The following is a 24,362-nucleotide window of genomic DNA, read 5'->3' on the forward strand; positions in this document are numbered from 1 at the left end:
GTTGGTGCTGACAAACCAGACAGGCCCTCCTCCAGACCGGCGCTCTTGCATTGCCTGATTTAATTCTCGGACAATTCTTATTATATAGATATAGTCTTCCTTCCTTTTCTCCTTCTTGTCTCTTCCCTCCTCTAGTCTGCTTACTCTGGTTATTGGTTTGTTTAAGCAGACATAGTTAATCTATTCTCTTTATACGTGTTCTATACCTTCTCTATTTTTCTTTCTCTCTCTCTGGATTAAGCCATATAGTTTCTCTGGTCAATTTTTATTTTCTTTTCTTTTTCCCCACCCCTGCCATTTCTCTCTTTGTGTGGGATAAGGCCACTTCCATCAGCACTGCCTCCACCCTGGTGTTTACTTGTAGCTGGTGTTTCTGGTTTTTACCTTTTGTTTTTGTGTTTGTTTTTGTTTTCTGGTTGTCTTTTGTTTGTTTTCCTTTCCAGGGCTACTTCAATGACAAAAAAATCAAAGCACATCTGGTGGAAGGTCCAAAACATCACTTCCAGTAGGGAGATAAAGTAACCAAAGTCACAAAAACAGAGAGCAAGTAACACACTCCAAAAAAACACCTCCTGAAGGGCCAGGCCCTGGACAGTGTATGACCCCTCTTTAATACAGTAGTGCTCACAGGTTAAGGTCACATAAAAACTTTTAAAACACATAAGGGACAGAAAACTAGCCAAAATGCTGAAACGGAAGAATTCTCCTCAAATTCCAGGAAGAAATGACAGCTAAAGAATTGATCAAAACAGATATAAACAATATAACTGAACAAGAATTTAGAGTAATAGAAGATTAATTGCTGTGCTTGAAAAAAGCACAGAAGACAGCAGAGAATCTATTGCTGCAGAGATCAAGGAACTAAATAATAGTCATGATGAATTAAAAAGTGCTGCAAATGAAGTGCAAAATAAAGTAGAGGCGGTGACAGAGAGGATTGAAGAGGCAGAGGGGAGATTAAGTGAAATAGAGGTAAAATTAGGGAAAAAGGTGAAGCTGAGAAAAAGATTTAAAAATTCTGGATCACGAGGGGAGAACTAGAGAACTAAGTGATTCAATGAAACAGAACAATATCCATATCGTAGTAGTTCCAGAAGAAGAAGAAAGAGGAAGGGGCGGAAGGTATACTTGAACAAATCAGCTGAGAACTTCCCCATTCTGGGGAAGAAAACAGACATTAAAATCTAGGAGGCACAGAATCCTAAAGCCAGTAACCGGGAGTCACCTGAACAGCGCCGGGTAGGTAATCTACCACCCCTCACAGAAAAGGAACTGTTTTGTTTTCCTAGTATAACTTTCTTGTTCCTGTTCCCTTTTGCCTATAAAATTCTTTCATTTAGAGGCGCCTGGGAGGCTCAGTCGGTTAATTGTCTGACTTTGGCTCAGGTCAAGATCTCACAGTTAGGAGTTTTAGCCCTGCATCGGGCTCTGTGCTGACAGCTCGGAGCCTGGAGCCTGCTTTAGATTCTGTGTCTCCCTCTCTCTGCTCCTCCCCCATTCATGCTCTCTCTCTCTCTCTCCCTCAAAAATAAATAAACATAAAAAAATTAAGGTTCTTTCATTTTGCACAGCTCTCCAAGACTCCTTTCTACTGTTAGGTTGGATGCTGCCTGATTTGAATCCATTTTTGCTCAAATGAACTCAGAATTTTTCATATGCCACAGTTTATCTTTTAACAGTTCTGTCGTCAGGAGAGGGATCCAAAGGAGACCCCATAGCCCCCAAGAGCCATGAGTAACCACACAAAGAGACCTGCTGAGCTCCTTAAGCTCCTTGCCTTCTAGCTATCTCTGAAGGTGGGGGTAAGTACCTTTCAGATCCTAGCTGTGCAAACCTTGCATTATGAGTTTTGAGATTTTATTTGACCTTTTTTTTTTTTTTTCCTGGACTGAGTCCAGAACCTAGCCAGAGTTGCACTGGGTTGGACTTAAAAAGCCAGACTGGGTTGGGATTCAAACTGGGTCCAACTTGAAAACCAGACAGAGTTCGGGGTCAGACCGAATCCATAGTCAGACAGGGCCTGACTTAAACTGCTCTGAGGTTAGTGTGAGACCACAGATAAAAAATAAAAATTGTTTTAAGGCTGAACAAGCAGGTTAACCTTACCAAAGATATTCTTGAATTACAGTGGCCACAGTGGAGAATTTTAACATATATAAGCCTTTCCATTTATGAGGTGTCCAACAAAAAGGGGTCTTAGCCAAGCACTCAGTACAAAGGGTCGAGGGGAAATTATTTTTCCTCCTTTATAGTTTCTGGTGACCAGGATGAGATCCACTTGCTCTGCAGACTGAACACAGGATCCTGGAAAAATGAAGAGGCTGCAAAAGATAAAAGATCCACCCCCCGCCTTTGTAAGTTTATTTATTTATTTTGAAAGAGAGAGAGCAAGAAGGTGCAAACTGGGGAGGGGGCAGAGAGAGGGAGAGAGAGAATTCCAAGCAGGTGCCTCGCTGTCAGCACAGAGCCCAATGTGGGGCTTGATCTCAGAAACCATGAGATCATGACCTGAGTGGAAATGAAGAGTCTGTCACTTAACTGACTGAGCCTCCCAGGTGCAGCAAGAGTAAGATTTTAACTGAAGTCATTTCTCCCAGATCTGTATTGGTGGTGGCTGGTCAAGGGAGGAAGATAAAACTTCCCTTCCTTCCCAAATTCAGATTTTCAGTCAAAAAACATTTGTAAGAATTAGATCTTTAAATTGTGGCTCATGAATTTGTTTTCAAGTACCCATTGGTTTGATTGTCTCATTTTGTGTCCTGTGTATTTAGTTGGTGATTGTTAGGTTGGAGTCCCCCAAAATATGGTTGGACAGAAATGTGGGTTGCCCTCCATCTGTGACTAGGGCCTTACTCACCCTTTCCAGCTCTCAGAGGAATTGTCTTTCTTGTGTTTACCTTTGAGGATTGACTCTGTACCTAGTATCCTTTGCACCCTCTTTGGGGATGCCTTTTGCATCCAAGGGGTTGTTCCATACTTCCAGGAATATTTTACTATGTGCCCCAGCTGAGACCTGAGAAAATATTTGAAAGGATTTTTTATTTTTAGGTAACTCTATGGTCAAAAGTTAGCCAGGATGGAAGCTGATATTCAGAGGCTGATAGGATTTTTTTTTTCCTACACCTTCTTCCTTCAGCTAAAGTGAAATGTATCCAGAGGGAAGAAAAACATTCTAAGCCTTTGTGGAAGGACTTAGTGAAACATTCCAAGACAAACAGTTCTACATCTAGAACAGAGAAATCTTTTGATTTCCATCTTAGTTGAAGATTTTCTCCCTGATAAAAAGAAACAAACTGAGGATAAGGTAGTTGGGTGGGTGGTTCACCATCCTGGTATTATCCAGGTTGTGAACCAGTTTTGTGAGGAATTAGAAACTGTACTTGTATTACAAATTGAGTCTTCAGAAATTCAACCCTAGAAACATAACCCACCCTTCCTTTACCAACCCCCAAACCCGCCATGTCTCAAAATAAGGTATTTAAAACATTTTTTTTTAGCCTCACACTTAAATAAAGTTAATATCCTGTTTAGAAGAAAGAAAATCAAGAATGTTAGTTCAAAAAACATTTTTGAAAAAGAAACTAATTCAGGGTGATGAATAGAGAGGAGAAAAAGTCATGTTAAGAAAAAGAATGGAGGAGGGTCATTTGTAGATATATTAAGAAATCGTTGAGTTAATTTTCAAAGGCAAAGGAATAGCAAATAAAAAAAAAAGGAGAGAAAATCCAGGAAAAGTTTTGTAAGGTGTTAATCTTTCTAATTTATTCGGTTCATTCAACAACCTCCTTGATCCAAGAAAGTCCGGTGTTGATTATTTAAATTTTCTGTCAAGCTTATTCCCCGTCTCAAGTTTTTATCAATGATAAATTGTCATATACATTATCTTATTTTGAAACTGATTTGTTCCCATTAGATTGGTATTTTAGGTAACAATTTGAGCATACTGTGAATTTTGCATTTGCTTATGCATGGTTTTATCTGCAAGAAATACTAGGTTGATGCAGGAAATTTTCCAAATGAAGTGATTTAGGTAGCAATGCATGCACACACAGACATACATGTGCGCGCGCCTCAAATATCTTTCAGCTGCCTCAGTTCTCTGCTTCTGGGATTACAATTTTCCCTATGATTTCTGTTAATCCTCCTTCCACCTCTTTACAATAACTCACAAGCAGCAACTTCTCTGTTGTCCACTTACACAAGCCAATTTCACATCTTTTTTTCCAGGTAAAATACTTGGTGTATTTTAGTACTTAAGTATTTCTTAGCTATTTAATGTGTATAAAACTCTTCTGGCCATAGTCGTTAGGTTTTATCTCTTTTTTTCCAGTGTTTCACTGATGAAGCTTTCAAGTCTTGTGCCATAGCCTCATTTTGTTGTTGTTGTTGTTACCTAAGCCCTATGGTTTTTATTGCACAATTTTGCAGAATGCACTGATTTTTAGGAAGACCTATGTCTCAGATCACAGAACTGACTGTATTGGGATATCTTAGAGGACTCTAATAGCTCCTTCTCTTGCTCTATAGTCATTTCAGCATACCTACAGATTAAAGTCTTAACAGATTTATGCAGTAATTAAAGAAATGTAAGAATTTAGCATTTCATTACTATTGAGTTTAGCTACCAAGTCATGCTGTTGGATAGTCTCTTATTTGTGTCTAAATTACAGATTCTTTGTGCTTCTTCCATTGTTTCAACTGAGAGTTCATTTGGCAGCCAAATGATTCAGCCATTTGGAAACAAGTTGTATTTTGAGTGTATACATTATGAGTATTTGTAGAAATTTATGTTTAGAGAGGCATGGTATTGCCACATAGTTGCTAATAAAACATGACTAGGAAACGGCTTCTCCAATGCTCATGTAAATAAAGCCTAACATTACTCAAGAGGAAGCAAATGCCAATTGTAAAAATCGAAAATTCACTAATTCAGTAGACTCTTAATTAGGATTTAGTCAAGGTATTCATCACTGCCCGTTTGATGGGTCGTGGTGATGTAATAACGGCTGTTAAATATCCTTAGCTACATTTTTTTCCCCTCTTCAATCAAGCTGGTAACACCTTTAATAGATAAATTTAAAAGCCACATTTCTCTCTTGATACTTTCAATAATTATGTTAAATTATGTCAGATTGTACACTCTCAGACATATGGAAGATAATAATTACTCATTATTTCCTAGAGTTGGCCCAAGAATTGGTAGACACCATCTTAGGTGGTCACCCAAATCTTCTTCATTGACATAGGAGAAGCTGGAGATACTTAAAAGTAATTTGCCTAAATTTACATTAGCTATTGATGAAGGCTGGGATTTGAACCCAGGCATTCTGGACCCTTGAGTCTGTGCTTAATCACAGTACCTTTTTGACTTGGAAGAGTTGAACATGTCATTTCCTTGATTAAGAAAGGCAGTTAGCTTTGTGGTTTTGCAGTATGGTAGTGGTCACTTGGTCTAGCTTCTAGACCTCTGACCAGCAAATTTCAACTGTTAGTCCATTTATCCCAAAACTCTAGGGATCCATTTACCATTAACCTTTTATTTTGCTACTGATGGGCTGAGCCAGACCTAAGTCACTTTACCCATAAGAATTGCTTGTTGGGTACATCCGTGCCTACCTAATTATATTTTATCTCCATGAACATGGGGAATTTGTCATTTAACTGTAGCTAGTCATTCTTTAACATTTTCTTCTCTAAATTTTACAACCCAACTTCTTTAATTGCCTTCACAAATGTTCTTTGCTGTTCTCTTTTTTATTCTTTTATTGTTCATCTCTGGACCATCTAACGTTTGACTTTAAAGGATATTTTATTGAAAACATATAGATCTGGAATCTTTTCTCTTTTTGAAACTGCGCTGTATTGAGTATTAAATTATATGGGCCATAACTAGACTTTGCCAATTATTTTTCACTTATCTGTAGTTGTGTTAGATATTTCATTATAAACCCATTTCTTCAGGGAACATTGAAGTTCATAGGAATAAAGAGATTGAGCAGTTTGATTTTGGAGCAATAACATATTTGCTGCATGGGTCATTAGCTATTTGTGAGGGCTTGAATGACTTCCTTGTTTCTTTTGGTCTCAGTCGGTTCTTTATGAAAATAAGAGTTGAACTTATTGTTCTGTACTATTTCTTTTAGCTTTAACATTGATCGTTGGCATGGAAGTGACTCACCATGTCATCTTACTCAGTTGTAGTGAGGTATAATTTCATTAACAGATAAGACACTTTGTTACCAGTTCGGTGCTGACTCATTGTTTTCCTGTCTTTGTGTGAGAACCTTGTGCCGTTAAAAACTTTTTAATTTGGTTTTATCCTAAGGATTTATTTTATTTAAAATTCCCTTAGCCCTTGGCTCATTTCTTTTTTCCTTTTTCTTTTGTTTTCTTTTCTTTCTTTCTTTCTTTCTTTCTTTCTTTCTTTCTTTCTTTCTGAGAAGGGGAGGGGTAGAGGGGGGAGAGAGAGAGAGAGAGAGAGAGAGAGAGAGAGAGAGAGAGAGAGAGATTGAGAATCTCAAGCAGGCTTCACGCTGGCTATAGAGTCTGGAGCCCAAGAAGGACTCAGCCTCACACTGAGATTGTGACCTGAGTCAAGGTCAAGAGTGAGATGTTTACCTGACTGAGCCACCCAGGCATCCTGGCCTTTGACTCATTTCTAATTGATTAATATCATTCATTTTCTTTTTCTTATTATTTTAAAAAGGTATTCCTTTTGGAGTTAAATGTGTGGAATTCCCCCCCACCCCCACCCTGTATTTTCATTCAAAACACTGGTTAGGATTAAAGTATGTCAGTTCTTCAACTGACATCCAGGGACTGGGGAGGGGGGGGGAGCAGGGAGTGGCTCTTTTAAGATCACCTGTCTTTTGGCAGGTACAAAACACAGGTTTGCTGTCAGTTTTCATTTTATTTTTTTTTATTTTTTCAATATATGAAATTTATTGTCAAATTGGTTTCCATACAACACCCAGTGCTCATCCCAAAAGGTACCCTCTTCAATACCCATCACCCACCCTCCCCTCCCTCCCACTCCCCATCAACCCTCAGTTTGTTCTCAGTTTTTAACAGTCTCTTATGCTTTGGCTCTCTCCCACTCTAACCTCTTTTTTTTTTTTCCTTCCCCTCCCCCATGGGTTTCTGTTAAGTTTCTCAAGATCCACATAAGAGTGAAACCATATGGTATCTGTCTTTCTCTGTATGGCTTATTTCACTTAGCATCACACTCTCCAGTTCCATCCACGTTGCTACAAAAGGCCATATTTCATTCTTTCTCATTGCCACGTACTATTCCATTGTGTATATAAACCACAATTTCTTTATCCGTTCATCAGTTGATGGACATTTAGGCTCTTTCCACAATTTGGCTATTGTTGAGAGTGCTGCTATAAACATTGGGGTACAAGTGCCCCTATGCATCAGTACTCCTGTATCCCTTGGGGAAATTCCTAGCAGTGCTATTGCTGGGTCATAGGGTAGGTCTATTTTTAATTTTTTGAGGAACCTCCACACTGCTTTCCAGAGTGGCTGCACCAATTTGCATTCCCACCAACAGTGCAAGAGGGTTCCCGTTTCTCCATATCCTCTCCAGCATCTATAGTCTACTGATTTGTTCATTTTGGCCACTCTGACTGGCGTGAGGTGATACCTGAGTGTGGTTTTGATTTGTATTTCCCTGATAAGGAGCGACGTTGAACATCTTTCCATGTGCCTGTTGGCCATCTGGATGTCTTCTTTAGAGAAGTGTCTATTCATGTTTTCTGCCCATTTCTTCACTGGGTTATTTGTTTTTCGGGTGTGGAGTTTGGTGAGCTCTTTATAGATTTTGGACACTAGCCCTTTGTCCGATATGTCATTTGCAAATATCTTTTCCCATTCCGTTGGTTGCCTTTTAGTTTTGTTGGTTGTTTCCTTTGCTGTGCAGAAGCTTTTTATCTTCATAAGGTCCCAGTAATTCATTTTTGCTTTTAATTCCCTTGCCTTTGGGGATGTGTCGAGTAAGAGATTGCTACGACTGAGGTCAGAGAGGTCTTTTCCTGCTTTATCCTCTAGGGTTTTGATGGTTTCCTGTCTCACATTCAGGTCCTTTATCCATTTTGAATTTATTTTTGTGAATGTTGTGAGAAAGTGGTCTAGTTTCAACCTTCTGCATGTTGCTGTCCAGTTCTCCCAGCACCATTTGTTAAAGAGACTGTCTTTTTCCCATTGGATGTTCTTTCCTGCTTTGTCAAAGATGAGTTGGCCATACGTTTGTGGGTCTAGTTCTGGGGTTTCTATTCTATTCCATTGGTCTATGTGTCTGTTTTTGTGCCAATACCATGCTGTCTTGATGATGACATCTTTGTAGTAGAGGCTAAAGTCTGGGATTGTGATGCCTCCTGCTTTGGTCTTCTTCTTCAAAATTACTTTGGCTATTTGGGGCCTTTTGTCGTTCCATATGAATTTTAGGATTGCTTGTTCTAGTTTCGCGAAGAATGCTGGTGCAATTTTGATTGGGATTGCATTGAATGTGTAGATAGCTTTGGGTAGTATGGACATTTTGACAATATTTATTCTTCCAATCCATGAGCAGGGAATGTCTTTCCATTTCTTTATATCTTCTTCAACTACCTTCATAAGCTTTCTATAGTTTTCAGCATACAGATCTTGTACATCTTTGGTTAGATTTATTCCTAGGTATTTTATGCTTCTTGGTGCAATTGTGAACAGGATCAGTTTCTTTATTTGTCTTTCTGTTGCTTCATTGTTAGTGTATAAGAATGCAACTGACTTCTGTACATTGATTTTGTATCCTGCAACTTTGCTGAATTCATGTATCAGTTCTAGCAGACTTTTGGTGGAGTCTATCAGATTTTCCACGTATAATATCATGTCATCTGCAAAAAGCGAAAGCTTGACTTCATCTTTGCCAATTTTGATGCCTTTGATTTCCTTTTGTTGTCTGATTGCTGATGCTAGAACTTCCAATACTATGTTAAACAACAGCGGTGAGAGTGGGCATCCCTGTCCAGTTCCTGATCTCAGGGAAAAAGCTCTCAGTTTTTCCCCATTGAGGATGATGTTAGCTGTGGGCTTTTCATAAATGGCTTTTATGATGTGTAACTATGTTCCTTCTATCCCGACTTCCTCAAGGGTGTTTATTAAGAAAGGGTGCTGGATTTTGTCAAATGCCTTTTCTGCATCGATTGACAGGATCATATGGTTCTTCTCTTTTTTTTTTATTAATGTGATGTATCACGTTGATTGATTTGCGAATGTTGAACCAGCCCTGCATCCCAGGAATGAATCCCACTTGATCATGGTGAATAATTCTTTTTATATGCTGTTGAATTCGATTTGCTAGTATCTTATTGAGAATTTTTGCATCCATATTCATCAGGGATATTGGCCTGTAGTTCTCTTTTTTTACTGGGTCTCTGTCTGGTTTAGGAATCAAAGTAATACTGGCTTCATTGAATAAGTCTGGAAATTTTCCTTCCCTTTCTATTTCTTGGAATAGCTTGAGAAGGATAGGTATTATCTCTGCTTTAAACGTCTGGTAGAACTCCCCTGGGAAGCCATCTGGTCCTGGACTCTTATTTGTTGGGAGATTTTTGATAACCGATTCAATTTCTTCGCTGGTTATGGGTCTGTTCAAGCTTTCTATTTCCTCCTGATTGAGTTTTGGAAGAGTGTGGGGGTTCAGGAATTTGTCCATTTCTTCCAGGTTGTCCAATTTGTTGGCATATAATTTTTCATAGTATTCCTTGATAATTGTATCTCTGAGGGATTGGTTGTAATAATTCCATTTTCATTCATGATTTTATCTATTTGGGTCATCTCCCTTTTAGTTTTTGAGAAGCCTGGCTAGAGGTTTGTCAATTTTGTTTATTTTTTCAAAAAGCCAACTCTTGGTTTCGTTGATCGGCTCTGCCGTTTTTTTAGATTCTATATTGTTTATTTCTGCTCTGATCTTTATTATTTCTCTTCTTCTGCTGGGTTTAGGCTGCCTTTGCTGTTCTGCTTCTAGTTCCTTTAGGTGTGCTGTTAGATTTTGTATTTGGGATTTTTCTTGTTTCTTGAGATAGGCCTGGATTGCGATGTATTTTCCTCTCAGGACTGCCTTCGCTGCATCCCAAAGCATCTGGGTTGTTGTATTTTCATTTTCATTTGTTTCCATATATTTTTTAATTTCTTCTCTAATTGCCTGGTTGACCCACTCATTCGTTAGTAGGGTGTTCTTTAACCTCCATGCTTTTGGAGGTTTTTCCAGACTTTTTCCTGTGGTTGATTTCAAGCTTCATAGCATTGTGGTCTGAAAGTATGCATGGTATAATTTCAATTCTTGTAAACTTATGAAGGGCTGTTTTGTGACCCAGTATATGATCTATCTTGGAGAATGTTCCATGTGCACTTGAGAATAAAGTATATTCTGTTGCTTTGGGATGCAGAGTTCTAAATAGATCTGTCAAGTTCATCTGATCCAATGTATCATTCAGGGCCCTTGTTTCTTTATTGACCGTGTGTCTAGATGATCTATCCATTTCTGTAAGTGGAGTGTTAAAGTCCCCTGCAATTACCACATTCTTATCAATAAGGTTGCTTATGTTTATGAGTAATTGTTTTATATATTTGGGGGCTCCGGTATTCGGCACATAGACATTTATAATTGTTAGCTCTTCCTGATGGATAGACCCTGTTAATTATTATATAATGCCCTTCTTCATCTCTTGTTACAGCCTTTAATTTAAAGTCTAGTTTGTCTGATATAAGTATGGCTACTCCAGCTTTCTTTTGTCTTCCAGTAGCATGATAAATAGTTCTCCATCCCCTCACTCTCAATCTAAAGGTGTCCTCAGATCTAAAATGAGTCTCTTGTAGACAGCAAATAGATGGGTCTTGTTTTTTTATCCATTCTGATACCCTATACCTTTTGGTTGGCGCATTTAATCCATTTACATTCAGTGTTATTATAGAAAGATACGGGTTTAGAGTCATTGTGATGTCTGTATGTTTTATGCTTGTAGTGATGTCTCTGATACTTTGTCTCACAGGATCCCCCTTAGGACCTCTTGCAGGGCTGGTTTAGTGGTGACAAATTCCTTCAGTTTTTGTTTGTTTGGAAGACCTTTATCTCTCCTTCTATTCTAAATGACAGACTTGCTGGATAAAGGATTCTCGGCTGCATATTTTTTCTGTTTAGCACACTGAAGATCTCATGCCAATCCTTTCTGGCCTGCCAAGTTTCAAAAAAGAGATCAGTCAGGAGTCTTATAGGTCTCCCTTTATATGTGAGGGCACGTTTACCCCTTGCTGCTTTCAGAATTTTCTCTTTATCCTTGTATTTTGCCAGTTTCACTATGATATGTCGTGCAGAAGATCGATTCAAGTTACATCTGAAGGGAGTTCTCTGTGCCTCTTGGATTTCAATGCCTTTTTCCTTCTCCAGTTCAGGGAAGTTCTCAGCTATTATTTCTTCAAGTACCCCTTCAGCACCTTTCCCTCTCTCTTCCTCCTCTGGGATACCAATTATGCGTATATTATTTCTTTTTAGTGTATCACTTAGTTCTCTAATTTTCCCCTCATACTCCTGGATTTTTTTATCTCTCTTTTTCTCAGCTTCCTCTTTTTCCATAACTTTATCTTCTAGTTCACCTATTCTCTCTTCTGCCTCTTCAATCCGAACTGTCGTGGTTTCCATTTTGTTTTGCATTTCGTTTAAAGCGTTTTTCAGCTCCTCGTGACTGTTCCTCAGTCCCTTGATCTCTGTAGCAAGAGATTCTCTGCTGTCCTCTATACTGTTTTCAAGCCCAGTGATTAATTTTATGACTATTATTCTAAATTCACTTTGTTATATTATTTAAATCCTTTTTGATCAGTTCATTAGCTGTTGTTATTTCCTGGAGATTCTTCTGAGGGGAATTCTTCCATTTGGTCATTTTGGATAGTCTCTGGAGTGGTGTGGGACTGCGGGGCACTTCCCCTGTGCTGTCTTGAATAACTTGTGTTGGTGGGCAGGGCCAGAGTCAGACCTGATGTCTGCCCCCAGCCCACCTCTGGGGCCACAGTCAGACTGGTGTGTGCCTTCTCCTCCCCTCTCCTAGGGGCGGGATTCACTGTGGGGTGGCGTGGCCCGTCTGGGCTACTTGCACACTGCCAGGCTTGTGGTGCTGGGGATCTGGCGTATTAGCTGGGGTGGGTAGGCAAGGTGCACGGGGGCAGGAGGGGCAGGCTTAGCTCGCTTCTCCTTAGGTGATCCACTTCAGGAGGGGCCCTGTGGCAGCGGGAGGGAGTCAGATCTGCTGCCGGAGGTTTGGCTCCGCAGAAGTACAGAGTTGGGTGTTTGCGTGGAGGGAGCAAGTTCCCTGGCAGGAACTGGTTCCCTTTGGGATTTTGGCTGGGGGATGGGCGAGGGAAATGGCGCTGGTGAGCGCCTTTGTTCCCCACCAAACTGAACTCTGTCTTCCGGGGGCTCAGCAGCTCTCCCTCCCTTTGGCCTCCAGCCTTCCCGCTTTCGGAGCAGAGCTGTTAACTTATGACCTCCCAGACGCTAAGTCTCACTTGCTGTGGGAACACACTCCGCCCGGCCCCTCCGCTTTTGCAAGCCAGACACGGGGGCTCTGCTTGGCCGGCAGGCTGCCCCTCTGCCCAGGCTCCCTCCTGCCAGTCCGTGGAGCATGCACCGCCTGGCCGCCCTTCCTACCCTCTTCCGTGGGCCTCTCGTCTGCGCTTGGCTCCAGCGACTCCATTCTGCTAATCCTCTGGCAGTTTTCTGGGTTAGTTAGGCAGGTGTAGGTGGAATCTAAGTGATCAGCAGGACGCGCGGTGAGCCCAGCATCCTCCTATGCTGCCATCTTCCAACCTCAGTTTTCATTTTCAAACTGTGAAACCAGAGCCCAGAGACAAGGTTTTTCACAGTCCTTTGAACAATCCCCCCCCCCCCCAGTTTTACACAATTATACGTTGCATAGTCTCAACATTCATAAAATGAAACTTTTACTGTTTAACTGATACAATTAAATTTACAGCTAAAACAATTAAAGGAACTGGGAGGTATATTCCAGTAAAATTATTTGATATTTAGAAAGGGGAAAATGAACATTAAATGAATGCATTATATTACATTTTATGATCACCTTAATAAGGGAAAATGTTACATCAATTAAAAAGAATAGGATGTCATATATAATGAAAGGAGTAAAACAACAATAAACTATTAGAAGGAACAGGGAAATTGCAAGGTGACTAAATTAATAAAGAAGTGGGATAAAAGGTATCAACACATGAGTTTTCAGAATGAAAGGATCCACTGAGTTTCTAGTTAAATGAATGGAGAAAAACCCACATTAAAGGACATATTTGTGGGGCACCTGAGTGACTCAGTCAGTTGAGCATTCGACTTCGGCTTAGGTCATGGTCTCGCGGTTTGTGAATTTGAGCCCCACATCAGGCTGTCTGCTGTCAGCGCAAAGCCCGCTTATGATCCCTGTCCCCCTCTCTCTGCCCCTCCCCTTCTTGCACTCTCTCAAAAATAAAATAAAATATTAAGAAAGAACATATTTGTGAATTTCCAGAATAGTAGGGACAAAGGAAAGGTCTTAAAACCTTCCAAATAAGGAGGAAAAAGCAAGTCACATACAAAAAGAGCAATCATAGTTGGACCCGCAAATCCCAAAATGTGAAGTATGACAATTCCATGTTCCACTTCCTAGAGATATGGTGGAGAGGCGTAACTGAAATAGGAACTTTCTCTCCCAGGTTGCTCCCAGGCTCATCCAAGATAAGCCTGAGCCAGCAAGTGAAGGCCATCAGAGAGCATAAAAAGCTTGGTGAAATGAGCCCAAGGGCGAGTAACACCTACTCAGCATAAGGCTGACCTGGGAACACAGATTGAAGACACAGACACTAAGCAGACTGAGGCAGGTCTTTCAAGTCCTGGCTGATTTTGAAAAGGCAAAGAAGAGGTGACATTTAGGCCAAACATCACATCAATGAAGCAAAACCTTTGTGCTCATTCTCAGTATATTTCTAAGCTCGTGTGTGTGTGTGTGTGTGTGTGTGTGTGTGTGTGTGTGTGTATGTGTGTGTGTGTGTGTGTGTGTGTGTGTGTGTTTGGGGAGGGGATGGGGCAGTGACTTAGGAGAAGGATCTTATTGAAAGAATGAATATGTAGGAAGATCAGTCCCTTCGTTGGGCTTGGAGAAAGATGTAAATCTCCAGAGCAGCTTGGAAAGGAAAAATGGGGTGTTCCTGGGAGGTGCGATTTATAGGGCTAAAACTGAGACAGTCCCTGGCAAAGCTGCATGATTTGATCACCCAAAGTTCCAGAGAGTCTGAGGATGAACAGATAAATGCATCCCTGGATGGAAAGAAGAAGAGCCAAGGGAGAAAAATGAAAGTGGAAAGAGCTTGACTGTAGAGTTCAGGATGAGCCGACCTTTGAGGGAGTCCTTCAACCAAAACAGTGAAAAGCCGAGCGTGGGGCTGGCATGAGGCAGACACAACATAGTATATGCCCAAGAGATTGTAAATAGCTCATGTCTGCCCTTTCTCAAGTTTAAATAGGTCTCTGTAAAAAAATTAAATATGCCAAAATCCAAATCTATCTCTTCTTGGGATTAATTGGTGGTACACATGAGCTTAAACAAAAATTGGGTTTTCTAGGTATTAGAGTTCGTGAGGTTTTGCTTTGATTTCTGATTCTTTGGACCTATGTACCATAGAGAACCATCACTATCAGTTGAAATCAAATACCCCCATCAGAGTGACATAGTGACAAACTCTGTGCTATGCCTCCCTCTGGTGCTCCCCGTAGACCCATGCTTCATTACCTTTTGAAATTCCCAAGGACACAGTTCATTTTCATAAACACAAGATGTGATAGAAATTCAACAAAGGCCCCATGACATTGGCTGCTGTCAGGAAAAAAGCCTAATTGGTCTATCTGCTAAAAAAATATGCTCAGAATGCAGACCTAGACTGAAATCTCAAAGGCTGGTTTTGAAAGATCTGCTGAACCAGGGGGTTTAGCAATGTATATTTTAAGAAGAGAACATTAATGTAGAAATTGAAGCATAATTTGAGATTGGGTTTTTGTGTTTTCCTTTTCTTTCTCATGTAGAGAAAGTAAAAGGTTTTTCCAAGTATGACTGCTACGTTTTCATGGTCAATACTATGAGACCTGATGGCATTGATTCCCATCATGTAATTTACCCCAGCAGTCCTGCATTTTGAAATACTGAGTAATTATTCTCTACACTGGCTCTTCATTTTGTGTGCCATATGGGATTAACTAGAAATAATATTTAAAAATTTTAGGTGTCTGGAAAGTAACAAAGAAAATGAAATATGGTTTAGAAAAGCAGGTTAATGCCTTTGAGGGAAAATAAATGATAGAAAAATTTAAATACTCAATGGGAAGGTAAAAGTTGTAGAGAAATAAAGCTGCAGGGTATTACATAAATGAGAAATAATAAATTAGATATGGAAATAAAACATTTTTTACAAAGGGCAACTGCAAGTTAGAAAATATTTCATATTTCCCATTGTGGTTGAGTCTATTGTTTTCAAAGTCACTGATGAGACTTAAAACAGGCTATCACTTTTTAAAATAGATTCAAATCTGTATAACCTTGGAGCTCTTAATCCATTTGCATTTTACCATCTGCTTTGCATGCTTCTTAACTTAATATGCACATCAGAATTGATTCAACTTGCAAGCTCCTTCAGGAAGACATGTGCTACAATTGTATCGCCGAAATGATGATACTCAATAGTCTGTACAGCATAAATCTGAAAGGACAGCATGGAGAGAATACTAGACAAAGAGTTAGGAGACTCCACTCCAGTCATATCGTAATTATTAGCTCGCTTTGTGACCTTGAACAACAAATCTAAACCTTCCAGTTTTCAATTTTCACATGTAAAATGGATTAGGCCACATCTTTGAGACTTTTTCCAAGTCCAAAATTCTCACAAATACATCCTCTTACTGGGGGGGGGGGGGTAGGACTGATCATTTCAGTTAAGAAACAGACATCAGCTGGTGCCTCTACTTCCCTCTTCTGATCATCATATTTAGGAAACACATCTTGAGAGTTTCAAATGGAAAAAAAATCATGGTCTCGTAACATATGCCACTAACAAATATTACAAACTGGATATTAAAAGCTGCATACTAATAAAAATGCATGAAAAATTAAAAACTAAAATGAGTTTAAATGCATCAATAATCACAATACTTGTAAATATAAGAGACTTTCTTGATGACAATCTCTTAGAGAGAGAAAGTTTTTGCTGTAAAAGCAAAAACTAAATCCAGCTCTCAGGTAATTTCAAGAGACATCCCTATGATATAAAGGTATAGAAAGTTTGAAAGGTAGGAAATGGAAAATGTATGTTTTTAAAATTCTATTCAAAAGAACATTGATGTGGCACTATTATCAAAACAGATAGTTCCAAGACAAATATATTGGTAGGGATAATGAGGATTATCACTTAACCATAAAAGGAATGATTCACTATAAAGATATATCAGTTCTGAACCCTGAATATACCTGTAGCCTCAAACATAAAACATAAATATTGACAGAATTACCAAGGAAGAATAGCATTTTTAGATACTGATCAATCAAACAATCTAATAAACAGCCTGAATGGATAGTCATGTGTACAACTCTGCAGCCAAGATTGAGAAAATATATATACCCTTCCAAGGCATCAAAGCCTATGAACAAACATTTATATAGAATCTGAGCATCTGTATCTATGACGACATTATATGCACTATGCTATTAAACATCAGAAATGTAAAGATCAAAAACAAACTCTACAAGTCTCCCTAGACATGGTAGTCTTTCATTGTGGTAGCCAAAGGAAGCAGAAAAGATCTGATTTCCAATGGGGAGTTTATGTGATTTGATAAATGTATGTATCTGAAAACTACCACTAAAATCAATATAGAGAACATTTCCATTACTGCAACTTGAGTCCCAGGTAGACACTGACATGCTTTCTTTCGCTTATATGTAGGATTCACCTTTTTCTAGAGTTTCATAGAAATGGAATCATATAGTTTCGTGTGTGGTTTCTTTCACTCAATGTGTTGTTTTTAGATTCAGCCACATTGTTCTCAGTTGTTAGTTCTTTTATATTGCCAACTAGTCCCTACCAACTGCTTTTCCATTTGCTTCTTGATAGACATTCTGATTGTTCCCAATTTTTGACTACAGAAAACAGTTGACGTGAACATTCTTGTACAAGTGTTTTTGTGCATAAATGTTTTCACTTTTCCTGGGTGAATATCTTAGTTGAATAGCTGAATCATATGGTAACTGTATGTTTAATTCTTTTCTTAAAATTTTTAAAAAATGTTTTATTTATTCTTGAGAGAGAGAGAGAGAGAGAGACAGAGCATGAGCGAGGGAGGGGCAGAGAGAGAGCGGGACACAGAATCCAAAGCAGGATCCAGGCTCTGAGCTGTCAGCACAGAGCCTGACGCGGGACTCAAACTCACAAGCGGTGAGATCATGACCTGAGCTAACGTCGGACACTCAACCGACTGAGCCACCCAGGTGCCCCGGTATGTTTAAATTCTTTCAAAAAATCAGTGTCCCAAAGGTTTTATCCTTTCATGTTCCTACCAGCCATGTATGAGCGCCAGTTTTTCTACTACCTGGACAAGTCTTTTCAACTTTGGACATTTGAGTGTGAGTGTACAATGGTAAGTTATTGCAGTTTAAAGTCACATTTTCTCTGATGACTAATGACGTTGAACATCTTTTCATGTGCTTATTAGTTATTTGTATTTTCTTTTTTGATGAAGTGTCTGTTTAAAGCATTTGCCCATTTTTAAGTCAGATCTCCTTTGCATTATTGAGTTGTAAATATTCTTTTTTTTTTGTGCTCAATATGTTTTTTTTGTTTTGTTTTGTTTTGTTTTTTCAATATATAAAATTTATTGTCAAATTGGTTTCCATACAACACCCAGTGCTCATCCCAAAAGGTGCCCTCCTCAATACCCATCCCCCACCCTCCCCTCCCTCCCACCCCCCATCAACCCTCAGTTTGTTCTCAGGTAAATATTCTTTAAAAAAAAAATATGTATATATATAATGTTTTATTTATTTTTGACACACACATACAGAGAGAGAGAGAGAGAGAGAGAGGATAAGGGGCAGAGAGCGAGGGAGACAGAGGATCTGAAGCAGGCTCTGCGTTTCCAGCAGCTAGCCTGGTGTGGGGCTTGAACTCATGAATTGTGAGATCATGACCTGAGGCAAAGTCGGATACTTAACCGACTGAGCCACCCAAGGTGCCCTGAGTTGTAAATATTCTTTATATATTGTGCATACAAGTCCTTTATCACATGTGTGTAGTGCAAATATCTTCTCTCAGATTGTGACTTTCCATATAAGTGTCTTCAGAAAAATAGTAATTTATTTTTATTTTTTTTTAACGTTTATTTATTTTTGAGGGAGAGAGAGACAGAGCATGAACGGGGGAGGGTCAGAGAGAGAGGGAGACTCAGAATCTGAAACAGGCTCCAGGCTCTGAGCAGTCAGCACAGAGCCCGACGCGGGGCTCGAACTCACGGACCGCGAGATCGTGACCTGAGCCGAAGTCGACGCCCAACCGACTGAGCCACCCAGGCGCCCCAAGAAAAACAGTAATTTTTAATTGTGATTACGTTCAGTTCTTTTATGATTCATGGTTTGTTGTGTGTGTATGTGTATGACTTTGGAACTTTTTGCTAGTCCAAGATCACATATCTTTCTCTTATATTTTCTTCTATATTTTATAATTTTTAATATTTTATAATATTTTATATTTTATATTAATATATTTTATAATATTTATAAAATTTATATTTATAAATATTTTATAATATTTTATAATTAAAGTTTTTCCATTTAAGTCTAAGAACCATTTTGAATTAATTTTTTTAAGATGCAGTTAAGAGTTGAGATTTAGTTTTTCCCATATGGTTACCCAGTTGTTCTAACATCACTGTTGAAGAGTCTATATTGTGTTCCTTTGGTGGTGTCATGGTTCCTTGATTCTTCCTGTTCCTTGAAGTCTTGTGTTGCTGTCTTTACATAAAAACAAGTGGCCTCTTCCTCCAGTCTTTACATTCCCCAGATAAGATCCATTTATAGATCTTACTTCTTTCTTCATGACTGTCTTCTCATTTTGAGAGTAAACCCTATATGTCAGCCTCTTTATATGTTATAGGATTTTATTTGTTATAAATTGTTAAGGGTTTTTGCATTTATATGCATAAGGATGTGGTCTGCAGCTCCTGTTTTTGTAAAGTCTTCAACTGATTTTGGTGATAGAGTGATGCTAGCTTTATAAAGTGATTTGATAAGTGCTTCCTTCTCTGCTTTCTGAAAGAGTATGTATGTGGTTGGTATTATTTATTTCATAAATGTATGACATAATTCATATAAATCATAAGGTTCTACAGTTTTTTGAAAATGATAGAAAAATCAATGTGTTTAACGAATATTTCAAAAATTAGATTAGATTTTCTGTATCATCTTGTATTAGTTTTGGTTCACTGATTTTCAAGGAATTTGTTTTTCTTGGAAGTAGCATATATTGTTATTAAGTTGTGAAATTATCCTTTATTATATTTTTAATGTCTGTGGGATCTTTAGTGATCTCCTCCATCATTTTTGGCAATTTGTGTCTCTTCTCTCTCTTTTTTCTTGATCAGGATAATTAGTTACCATTTTTGTTGACCTTCTCAAAGGAACAATTTTTGCTTTAACCGATTTTTCTTTATTGTTTTTCTGTATTGATTTTCAATTATGTATCCGTTATTTTCTTCATTATGCTAATTTATTTTAATTAGCTCTTCTTTTCCTAGTTTCTTAAGTTGAGAGCTTACCTCACTTATTTTTAGAACTTTCTTCTTTTCTAAGTTTATCAATCTATAATTATCTCTCTAAGAACTGTTTTAGCCAAAACTTACAAATTTTGATATTTTGATGACTTCATTTTCACCAGTTGAAGGCATTTCTAATTCTTTTGGTGATTCTCTCTTTGACCTATTTGTTTAGAACTGCACTGTTTTGTGTCTATATATTTGGGAATTTCCCAGATAGCTTTGTTAATTTCTGTGTTAATTCTATTGTTGTCAGAGAACATACTGTGTATTTGAATCTTTTAAAATTTATTGACTTGTTTTATAGTCCACCATATGGTTCATCTTGGTAGCATGTGGCATGTTCAATTGAAAATAATGTATGTGTTGCTGTTCTTTGGTAAAGTGTTGTGTAAATAAATGTCAGTTAGGTCACATTGATAGAATGTGTTGCTCAGTTTTCTGTATCTTCACTGATATTCTGTCTACATGTTCTATCATTGCTCAGAATGTTGAACTCTCTAATTAGAATAATATATTTGCTTCTTTCTCATTTCAGTTCTGCTGATTTGTTGCTCCATGGAATTTTGAAACTCGTTTTTAAAATTTGTGCTTAGGCACGTAGAGTGTAAAATTATTGTATCTTCATTGAGAATTGACCTATTTATCCTTATGAAGCATTATGAAATATTCTTTTTAATCCCTGTTAATATTCTTTGATTTGCATTTTATCTAATCACAGTCACTGTAGCTTTCTTAATATTAGTGTTTGTACAGTCCTTTTTGTACCATTTTACTTTTATCCTGTTGACATCTTTACACTTAAAAAAACATACTTAAATGTAGACAAAATATAGTTCATTATTGCTTTTTTGGTTCAGTCTGATAATCTCTGATCTTTAATTAGAGTGCTTAGACCATTTGTATTTAAGTAAATTTTAACATAATTGGCTTACATATACCATCATGCTATCTGATATTTGTTTATTCCTCTTTATCTTTTGATTATTTTTTGTCTTATTTGTTAATATTTATCTCCATTATTGGTGTATTAGGTATACATCTTTTTGTGGCTACTATAGATTTTGCACTATATATCTGTAACTTAACATATTTTACATTACATGTATGGCTAAAAACCTTAAAAAATTTTCCCTAAACCATTTCCCTTCCAATCCTTTGTATTTTTGTTGTGGTGCACTTTATGTGTATATAGGTATAGTTATAGGAATAAGTTAAATCCCACAGTATATTTTTGTTTTAAATAACCAATTATACATACATATATATATATATATATGTGTGTGTGTATATATATATATATTTTTTTTTTTTCCTCCCTTAATAAAACAAACCTGGGTGGCCTTGGTGGCTCAGTCAGTTAAATGTCCAACTCTTGATTTCAGCTCAGGTCACGATCCCTCAGTTCATGAATTCAAGCCCCATATCAGGGTCCGTGCTGACAGCGCAGAACCTACGTGGGATTCTCTCTTTCCCTCTCTCTCTGCCCCTCTCATGCACTTACTCTCTCAAAGTAAATAAATAAAAAAAAATAAAAATTAAACATAAAACAAACATGCTTTTATGTCTACCTACCTATTTACCTTTTATTTTTCTTTCTTTTTTGTCATCTAGTTTTTCATCTGGTATCATTTCATTATATCTGAAGAATTTCCTTCAACATTTCTTTCAGTGAATACTTGCTGGCAAAACATTGTTACAGATTTTTTTTGGCCTGAAAAAAGTCTTCATTGCTTATATTTTTGTAGAATATTTTCACTGTGTTGTTTGACAAGTTTCTTTTCCCCCTTTCATTTCATTAACTCTGAATCACTGACTTTTCATGTGTCTGTGGTCATTTTTTTTATTATGTAAAAAATGTATCTTTTTTCTTATGATTTTTCTCTTTGTTGAGAAATTTGATTTGTAATGTAATTTGATTGTAATGTGTGTTGGTGTGGTTTTGTATTCAGTTAGTGGTTATTGATCTTCTTGAATCTGTGAGTTTATTGTTTTCACCAAATTTGGAAAACTCTTGGACAATTTTGGAATTTTAATTTCCTTAAATATTTTTCTATCTCCCTCTTCTTTCCTTTCTTCTGGTACTCAAACTACATGGTGGTTACACATCTTGCAATTAAGCACACATCACTGAGACTCTTCTTTTTTCCAATCTGTCTTGCTCTCTCTCTCTCTCTCTTTTTTTTTTTTTTCCTCTCATTGTGTTTTTTAGGTAGTTGCTTTTGTTATGTCTTCAGGTTCACTGACCTTTCTTTCTGAGTGTCTAATCTGGTCTTAATTCTTCCTAGTGACAGTTTCATTTCAGTATTTCATTTCTAGAAGTTCCATTTGATTCTTATATTTTCTATTTCTCTTCTCATTATGTTTCTCTTTAAATCTTTGAGCAAAATTGACACATTAATAATAATGATGTTAGTATACTTTTCTCCTAATTCCATTGTCATTGTCATTTCTATGTCTGCTTCTGTTGTTTGATTCTTCTCCTGGTTGTAGGTTACATTTTTCTTTTTCACTTATCTAGTGGTTTTTGTTGGCTGATGGGCATTATGATTTTACATTTTTTTTCGAGTATTGAACTTTTCAGATTTGTATGAAGAATGTCCTGGCAGTCAATCAGGTTGGTTACAAATCATTTTGATGCTTTTGTGATTTGTTTTCAAGCTTTTGGGGTGGGGACAGGTAGAGAGTAGCCTCCACTCTAGCTTCATTACTAAAACTTGATTCTTTCAGGACATGTACTGAATGCCCTGTATATTAACAAGGTCTTTCCATGTTGGTTGGTGGGAACACACATTATTTCTTGCCCTGAGTGAGTGCTAGGAATTATTTGCCAACAGATTACCAATATGTTTTCTTTCCCTGAAAGTTGTTCTTTGTCTGGTCCACCACAAATATATGCAGATTTATATTCAGCTAGAGATTCAAGAGGACTGCAATACATATTGGACCTCTTTCTCTTCATAGCTTTCTCCTCTCTGGCATTCTATAATTCCTCCTTTGCCTCCCACGACTAATTTGAGTTTCCTTGGCCTCATTGAATGTCAATCTCTGTGTCCTGTACTAAGAAAGATGGCAGTCTCTATTTGAGTTTCCCTTCCTTCTTATCCAGTCCTGAAACTGGACATAGGCAGAAAGCGAAAGACTCCTGTTTTCAAGGACTGTAGGTCTGTGCCATTTGCTTTCTAGTGACTAAAAAAGTAATTTCATATATTCTGTCTACGTTTTAATGGTCTGCAGTAGAAGCGGTATTCTAGCATTATTACTCCATCATGGCCAGGCAGGATTTGAATTTCTTTATAAAGTAGATTTAGATATGTTTTTCTGCTGTGTAAAAATTCTGTTTATTCCAAAATGTCAGCCACAGCAGATTTAGTATGCATGGAATAATAATTTTATCTTATCAAAAAAATCATTTCCAAAACTCTATAAGAAATCTAAAGGTCAGATTATGAATATAAATGTACTTTGAAAAATGTCCCCCTTTTTCCTTGCCTTCTCCATTTTGATTGCCTATCATGATCTAAGATTGCTCAGTCTATTAATGGTCCAGGTCAGATACTATGTGGGGCACAATGAGTTTAAAAATATTTTGAAAGATTATAGTATTATTTTCCTTGAATAGGTTATAGTCTAATTAAAAAAAACCAGGAATGAGAATATAATCATCAAGTATAAAACATGAAGTACTACAATTTTCCAGAGTATGCAGAGGGCACTACTGGCTGCTTTGAAGAGAATTTCAATGACTTGGTCTTAATATTGGGATGTTCCAATAGCAGTCCTCTGAAGGAATCACTTTGCATTTCCGTGCTACAATCAAGTAATGGTTTACTCAGAAGTTCCTCAGAGCAGGTGAGGCCTTCCTTAGGCAAAATTCATACCCTAAATAGATTGCATTTGCCCAGAATAACAAGCTTTTCTCTTTTTGCATAATCTTCTCATATTCTTTCCTACTCATGGACATTTGTATGCTAGGTATAGTTACGTGTAGTTTATGTTTTCAGTTAATCTCTATTGCTTACACTTTGCATATCCCTTTGGTTACTAAGTTCTGATAACAGACATTAATATAGAATTCCATGAGTGACCTTTTGGTGACCAGAGCTTCACTGCATTCTCAGGTTAATTTCCCTTGTGGTTTGATTTCTCTGAGTATCAGTCAAATAAAATTGCAACATCGTTGCATTGAGGTAGTGCATGTACATCTTAAAGTTTACGTGTGAATAATAATTCTTACTTGTTTTCAGTAAATATCTGAGACCATCTACCTTAACGGACCCTGCAAATGCAATGCCAAATAGTGCAATTCTCTGAAGAATGGCTAAAAATATGGGTACACACATTAATGAAGAGGGAAAATGCTTACCAGCTATAACTGAGTGGTTCCATTTACTCGTGTTAACCTGGGAGGGGTGTTTACTATGATTTAGTTAAAGGTGAGTGGTTTTGGAGGCATCTACATAAAACCCTGATAGTCAATTACTTTCTGTAG

The 24,362-nt window shown here is 37.7% G+C and overlaps 1 long non-coding RNA gene across 1 annotated transcript; it reads left to right on the forward strand.

The window, feature by feature from the left end:
• Nucleotides 1-1,441: 1,441 nt before the first annotated feature.
• Nucleotides 1,442-17,818, forward strand: LOC123384553. Its single transcript, XR_006595822.1, has 3 exons — nucleotides 1,442-1,802; nucleotides 2,253-2,354; nucleotides 17,625-17,818. It is a non-coding gene; the product is annotated as an uncharacterized LOC123384553 (long non-coding RNA).
• Nucleotides 17,819-24,362: the final 6,544 nt, after the last annotated feature.

This window comes from Felis catus, chromosome A3 (genome assembly GCF_018350175.1).
Source record: "Felis catus isolate Fca126 chromosome A3, F.catus_Fca126_mat1.0, whole genome shotgun sequence".
Lineage (NCBI taxonomy): Eukaryota > Metazoa > Chordata > Mammalia > Carnivora > Felidae > Felis > Felis catus.